Source organism: Lolium perenne, chromosome 7 (genome assembly GCF_019359855.2).
Source record: "Lolium perenne isolate Kyuss_39 chromosome 7, Kyuss_2.0, whole genome shotgun sequence".
Taxonomy (NCBI): Eukaryota; Viridiplantae; Streptophyta; class Magnoliopsida; order Poales; family Poaceae; genus Lolium; species Lolium perenne.
This window is the reverse complement of record NC_067250.2, coordinates 45,179,173-45,185,980: the sequence shown is the minus strand read 5'-3', so window position 1 is coordinate 45,185,980 and position 6,808 is coordinate 45,179,173. Positions and strand designations below refer to the sequence as shown.

At 37.4% G+C, this 6,808-nt stretch overlaps 1 long non-coding RNA gene across 2 annotated transcripts; it reads right to left on the bottom strand.

The window, feature by feature from the left end:
• Window positions 1-1,563: 1,563 nt before the first annotated feature.
• Window positions 1,564-6,124, bottom strand: LOC139833111 (uncharacterized). 2 transcript variants are annotated; one of them, XR_011748198.1, is made up of 4 exons: window positions 5,284-6,124; window positions 4,560-4,686; window positions 3,761-4,096; window positions 1,564-1,661 (listed from the first exon to the last, which is right to left on the bottom strand). It is a non-coding gene; the product is annotated as an uncharacterized lncRNA (long non-coding RNA). The 2 variants fall into 2 exon arrangements; XR_011748197.1 differs by lacking the exon at window positions 1,564-1,661 and adding an exon at window positions 2,083-2,143.
• Window positions 6,125-6,808: the final 684 nt, after the last annotated feature.

The following is a 6,808-nucleotide window of genomic DNA, read 5'->3' as shown; positions in this document are numbered from 1 at the left end:
AGGATTAGGGGGTTCAAGAATAGCTATTCTAGAACCCCTCTTAAAGGGGGGTTCGAGAATAGTTCCGCTCTATATATATATATATATATATATATATATATATATATATATATATATATATATATATATATATATATATATATATGGGTCTGCTATTCTCGAACCGGTTCGAGAATAACTATTCTCGAACCACTTGTGAACTTCGTGCCATTTTCTAAGTGAACTTCGTGGCGGAACTTCAAAATTGTATGTTTGGGCGGACAGTATTTTTATGTTTATTTTCAAACCACTTATCGGAATGACGCGTGTGATATACCGTTGGATTCGTATGAAAATTTCGCAACTTTTTCATGTTCAATGTTTTTCCAAATTCTCTATGGTTCGAAAACAATTTTAAATATACAAAACTATGTTTTCACGGATTACTCCGTTTTCGTACAGTATTTTAGGTGTATTTTTCAAACGGTTTGTCGAAATGATGCGTATGATATACCGTTGGAAAGATGCTGACTAGGCTCACAATTACCATGTACAACATTTTTCTAAATTCACCACGGTTTAAGAGCAGATTTGAAAATACGTGATTTTGTTTCCGAGCTTCTTAGTTTTTCACACAGTATTTTGGAGTTTAATTTTGAACCACTTGTTGGAATATTACAAATGATATGGCGTTGGAAAGATATAGCTCAGGCGCAACTTTTTTATGTTCAATTTTTTTTTCAAATTCTCAACGGTTTAAGTTTAATTTCAGAAATATGCAAAATCAAAGATAACGCCGACACTCGTGCGATTTGAAATTGGCTCATCTAGATTGATTAGGTGTGGCATAGAGTTATATCACTGCTAATTCTATGTGGTGCTGGTTGATTTGTGCAACGAAAGGCCTTACCAACGATTTCTATGTGTATGATTTCCGTCCAGAAAAACAAAGTACTTAAAATGTCCCGGTTCATAGAACTGAACTTCATGATGTTTTGTTAGTGAACTTCGAGTCGCGGTTGATGGTGAACTTCACTATTTTATGCTTATGTGCATCTGTGGACAAGCGAACTTACCATTTAAGTAAAAAGTGAACTTCACAATTTTATGTTCATGTGCATCTGTGGACAAGCGAACTTACCATTTAAGTAAAAAGTGAACTTCACAATTTTATGTTTATGTGCATGAGTTAGACAAGTGAACTTACATTCTAAAAATTAATAGAAAGTACACACCAACCGAAACATCAGTGCAAATCACACGATTTAAAGTTTACACAGTGAACTGCTGTAGGTGGATATATAGTTAACTTTTGGTCAATTACACAAAGTGAACTCCCAATAGATTGGGGTGATTTCCCCAAAATAAAGCATTAACTTACAATCTGATGAAGTGAACTACTATTTTTCTATCACCCACACATCGAGAACATATATGTATTACCTATTCTCTAAGCAATCGAAGGTGTACTATGGGTACAACAGCATCACCACCATCTGCTCGTGCACATACTTTACAAGTTCCTGCTCGTGCACATACTTCACAAGCCCCATCTAGCTGTTAAAATCTGAAATGAAGCACTTGGGAGGAGTGAACTTCACGGAATTAGGTGAACTGAACTTTCACGCTGGCTACAGAAAAAAGCAAGAAACTTTCTTGCATCCCATTTCTTTGCCTTCAAGCTGCATGTGTATGACAAAAGAGTAGAGCTTAATTGAACAGGATTGCAACCTTTCCAAATTAAAATTCAATCACATCTTTAAGATAATGTAATATACTCTCATTTGATACGTGTTTCACTCACAAATCAGCAATATCAATGTATGAGTATGATTTTGATGTCGAAACATGTAGTGAAATTGTGGAAATTGTGCAACGTACATTTACTAAGTGTCACCAACACATCAACAGCAGCAGCATCCACAGCATACAATGAATAATGATGAATTGTACCACAACGTATTAGCTGCTGTAGTGTTTTACCGAAATTCTTTCCCCTCACACAGTAAGCTTACGCTGAAAAAAGATGTGAACTTCATAGCCGGGATCTTGGCGTGCACGGATGTTCGCCAACGCCGATGCGGAGGTAGGTGATGGATATTTGCGAACGCCGATGTGAACTGCAGTGCTCCATAATTAAATCCGAAATTCTAGTTGTCTGCATCTATACAAAAGTGCAACACATATATCAATTACCCATACACTAATTTAACCACAAAAGAGTGAACTTTCCAAAAACAAATTAGTGAACTCCGTAGCAAAGAGCAAATAAAGCACACATGAAATGGTTTCATGTGTACAGATGGAGAGGCTAATGTTTCTGGATGAGCCGACAGTAGTGAACATCTTTTATAGTCTAATGTTTCTAGATGAGCCGACAATAGTGAACATCTTTTATAGTCAGAAATGCATCAGCACATACTTGTACCATATTTTGCCCAGGCTTAATTCATTTTTTCCAGAAAAACTGAGAACAACAAATAAAGAGAAACAAGAGACGGAGGACCAGTAGTGAGGACAAGGACGATACACCTGAATCTCACACATGCAGGAGTGAACTTCAGAAATTACTTTTTTGTGTTGATATATTCCGAACTTTTGCCTAGACAAAATGCTATTACTCTCCACAAATAAGGTTTAAAAAAACCTAAAACAACCACAAACAAAAACCGTTTAGAACTAGCACAACAATTCAAAAACCTACAACTCGATAGTGCACTTTACACCGACCAGGAGGACCTGCTGCCCGAGCATGCTCAGCCCAGCTCTATGTGCTGCTACTTCACATTTTTGTCCTTATGTGGACAAGCGAACTTGTATTTTAAATAAAAGGGAACTTTACATTGTTGTGCTTATATGGACAAGCGAAATTGCATTCTAAATAAAAGCGAACTTGCATTTTAAATAAAAGCGAACTTCACATTTTTGTGCTAATGTGGACAAGTGAAATTACATTTTAAACAAAAAGCAAACTTGTGTTTTAAATAAAAGCGAACTTCACATTTTTGTGCTTATGTGGACAAGCAAATTTGCATTATAAATAAAAGCGAACTTCACATTTTTGTGCTTATGTGGACACACGAACTTGCATTTCAAACAAAAGCAAACTTGCATTTTTAAATAAAAGTGAACTTCGCTGGACAAGCGAACTTACATTTTAAATAAAAGCGAACTTCGCATTTTTGTGCTTATGGACAAGCGAATTTGCATTTTAAATAAAACTTAACTTCACATTTTGTTCTTATGTGGAGAAGCAAACTTGCATTTAAAAAAGAAAAAAACGAACTTGGCATTTTTGTGCTTATGTGGACAAGCGAACCTGCATTATAAATAAAAGCGAACTTCACATTTTGTGCTTATGTGAACAAGGGAAATTGCATTTTAAATAAAAGCGAACTTGCATTTTTAATAAAAACGAACTTCACATTTTTGTGCTTATGTGCGTTAGCTGAAATCTGTCTATCGCTAGACAGGCCTCAACAATCCTACACCGACACCTGCTGTTTTTTAAAGTGGACTTCGAATATTTAATTTAGTGAACTTCATGTTTACCCGGTCAAACAACACATATCATGAATCTACAACTCTACTAGCTGCTATTTCTTATTGCACGCAATCAAGTTCAGTGGCATATCTTCATGTATCTAAATTAAGTGGAATAAATGGATTTTACTGCTCCATTCATAACTAATTTTACCCCATTTATGGGAATTAAAGTGAACTTCACCACCGCACCACAGTTTTCCTGCCCCATTGTGGAAGTACATTAGGATGTACCTACCTGCCCCATTGTGGACTCCCAGAGCGCCGCCTGGTGGACTCCTGCTGTGTTGGTGTAGACTGCCACAACGGGGTGCTATTGTGGAGAGGCACAGCCACGGCGAAGGCCCAGTGGTATTCCGCATAGGCTCTGCGGCGGCGGCTGGTTGCGGTGAACTTCAGAGTCATCCCTACTTCACTACTTATCTGAACTTCACAAGTTCATCATCGTTCCTGCTTGTTTACTCGCATCTCAGCAATCATGTCATATCCCCGATATGCATTGTGCACTCTGTATATGCACATGGTTTGTTGTGCCTGGACGGATCATGCCATCCTTCTTACCATGGATAAATACCTGAAAAGGAACAACAAAAGCAAGTTAAAACAGCTGGCTTTCTTTGTAAAGAAAAGGAACCTCTACTTCTTTTTATAGCCAGACATGACATTAGCACATACTTGTACCATATTATTCCTAGCCTTGATTCATTTTTTCCATCAAAAAGAGAGAGAAAATACAGAGAAAAGAGAGAACAAATACAAAGAAAAGAGAGACAGATGCAAGGACAATATACAGCTGCACTTCACAGATGCAAGGAGTTGCATTTTCAATAAAAGTGAACTTCACATTATGGACAAGCTAACTTGCTTTTTAAATAAAAGCGAACTTCGCCTTCGGACAAAGCAAACTCCCCTGGAAAAATGTAAAAGTTGATTTCCTAGTGACAGAAACATCATAGGTAGTATCTCTTAAATGCTGCACTTCGTTTTGGAAAGAAAAGACGCTGCAAAGCTATTGGAGTTCAGATGAGGTAGCATACCTTGGACAAACAGCAACCAACTGAACCGCACAATGGCTTACAGTGAACTGCACCAATGTCATTGTATAAAGATAAGAAGTGAACTTATATGCAGGCGAACTGTTCCTGCTGAAGACAACATTTGTTCCTGCATTATAAAAACTATTGTATCATCAAAAGATAAAACTATTGCATATACAAGAATCATACATCCCGGAGGCACAAACATCACAAATATTCTAGCAAGAATATATAAAATGAAAATATCAGTAGATGTGAACTTCGCGAATTAAGAGAAGTGGGCTTCACAGATTAGGAGAAGTGAGCTTCACGGATTAGAAGAAGTGAGCTTCACGGATTATAAGAACTGGCATAAATATATAAAATGAAAATAGCAGTAGGTGTGTCGCGAATTAAGAGAAGTGAGCTTCATAGATTAAGAGAAGTGAGCTTCACGGATTATAAGAAGTGAGCTTCACGTATTATAAGAAGTGGAAGGAATATATAAAATGAAAATAGCAGTAGATGTGAAATTCGCGAATTAAGAGAAGTGAGCTTCACGAATTATAAGAAGTGAGCTTCACAGATTAGTAGACTAGAATACCGCATCATAATCAATCAGTTTTCAACCCATTTCATATCTCATAATGTTTCAATAATTGGTTATTAACGAATCAATTCAATAATCACTAGCCATATATGAAACAAACAAGAAAAGGGATTGTGATGAGAATGTTGTACATACAGAGGAAGTTTGAGCAGACACCATTGACGACCACCCCCTGGTTATTGGTATACACGAGCCTCTTGCCGCAGAGCCATACCATCTTGGCATTCCCAAAGCCCCCAAGAGGCCTGCTGGCCAAAATTGTTGCAAAGATATAGAAGTTCAGAGGAGGCAGCTTACTTGTGACAAACAACAACAAACTGAACCGCACCATGGCTAACAGTGAACTGCATCACTACTACTTGATCGAGATGGCATAGTGGTCATGGTAACCTACCAATAATTAATAAGACTAGGATAAATTGTTCAAAATGTAAGACTGTAAGTCATTATGCTTTAAACAGGCCGGGCCAATAAGAACAAACTTGCTATGAAGAACTAGATAGTCAAATAAAAGGTGAACTTTTGCTGCGCTGTACCCAAGTGCACTACTTTTTTGTATCAGCAACACATCAAAACGAGCCTACCAGGCGCAGTTCGATGTCTACTTCCATCTGCACTTCCCGAATGCAAATAATGCACTTCCAAGAAAGAAAATAAAAATATGGAGGCGAGCTTTACTTTCTATTTCTTTCCTATTTGTGCTTTCAACTAAAAAGGTATACAAAATAAACTTCCTGATAATAAAGACGAACTTCCCTTTCTGAATAATGTGAACTATACTAGTCCATACTTAGGTTGGACAAGCGAACTTGCATTTTAAATAAAAGTGAACTTCACAGTCTATGAAATAATAACTTGAACTGAACTTAACTTGACAATATATGAAATAATAAAAGTGACCTTTTTCTTTTTTCTTATTATGATGAAATGAACTTCAGGAAAGGAAAAAACTTGAATAATGAGAAACAAATAAACAAAATTGCAGAAAAATGGACGAACTGAACTCCAGAACCTGGTGCATCACATAGTGAACTTGTGGATTTTCCTTAGTGAACTTCCAAGTGTAAACAAAAAAGCAACCGACAAATATGTGAACAAGCAAGGGCTTAGATTATTAGGCCCCAAGTCCAGTTCAATGAGACCTGTGCATCATGAAAGCATTTACGATCCAAAACACCCTAGGCTCTCTGGTGCTCCATCACATTTTCTTGGAGGCTTTGGCTTTCAACATTTTCTGCGCCAACTAAAGATTTTCTCCCCTTAAGTTTAAGTTCAACGCCGTAGTTCCTATCAATCTAGGCTGCAGTTAGCTTTCGAAAAGCACTGAACTATTTGTCTTGTCAGGTATTATAGCTATAGTTGAAAGGCTTTTACTTGGATGTAACAGTAAAGTGTCCCTTGACTAACAACATTCTGCAGGCAGCATAGCACAGTCCAACAGCAGCAAACCAAGACCTAGTCCACTAGCATTAGCCCTAAAGGAATCGACCTTGCTGTTTGCTAAGACTCACTAGCTGAACTCTGAAATGTAGTACCAGTATCTAAAAATAACAACAAGAAAAAAACCACGCACAAGTAAATCACACAGAGCGTACAGCCCCATCCTAAACGAGAGGCGTGCACCCAACAGAGAAAACTCTACAGACTACAGAGGAACACG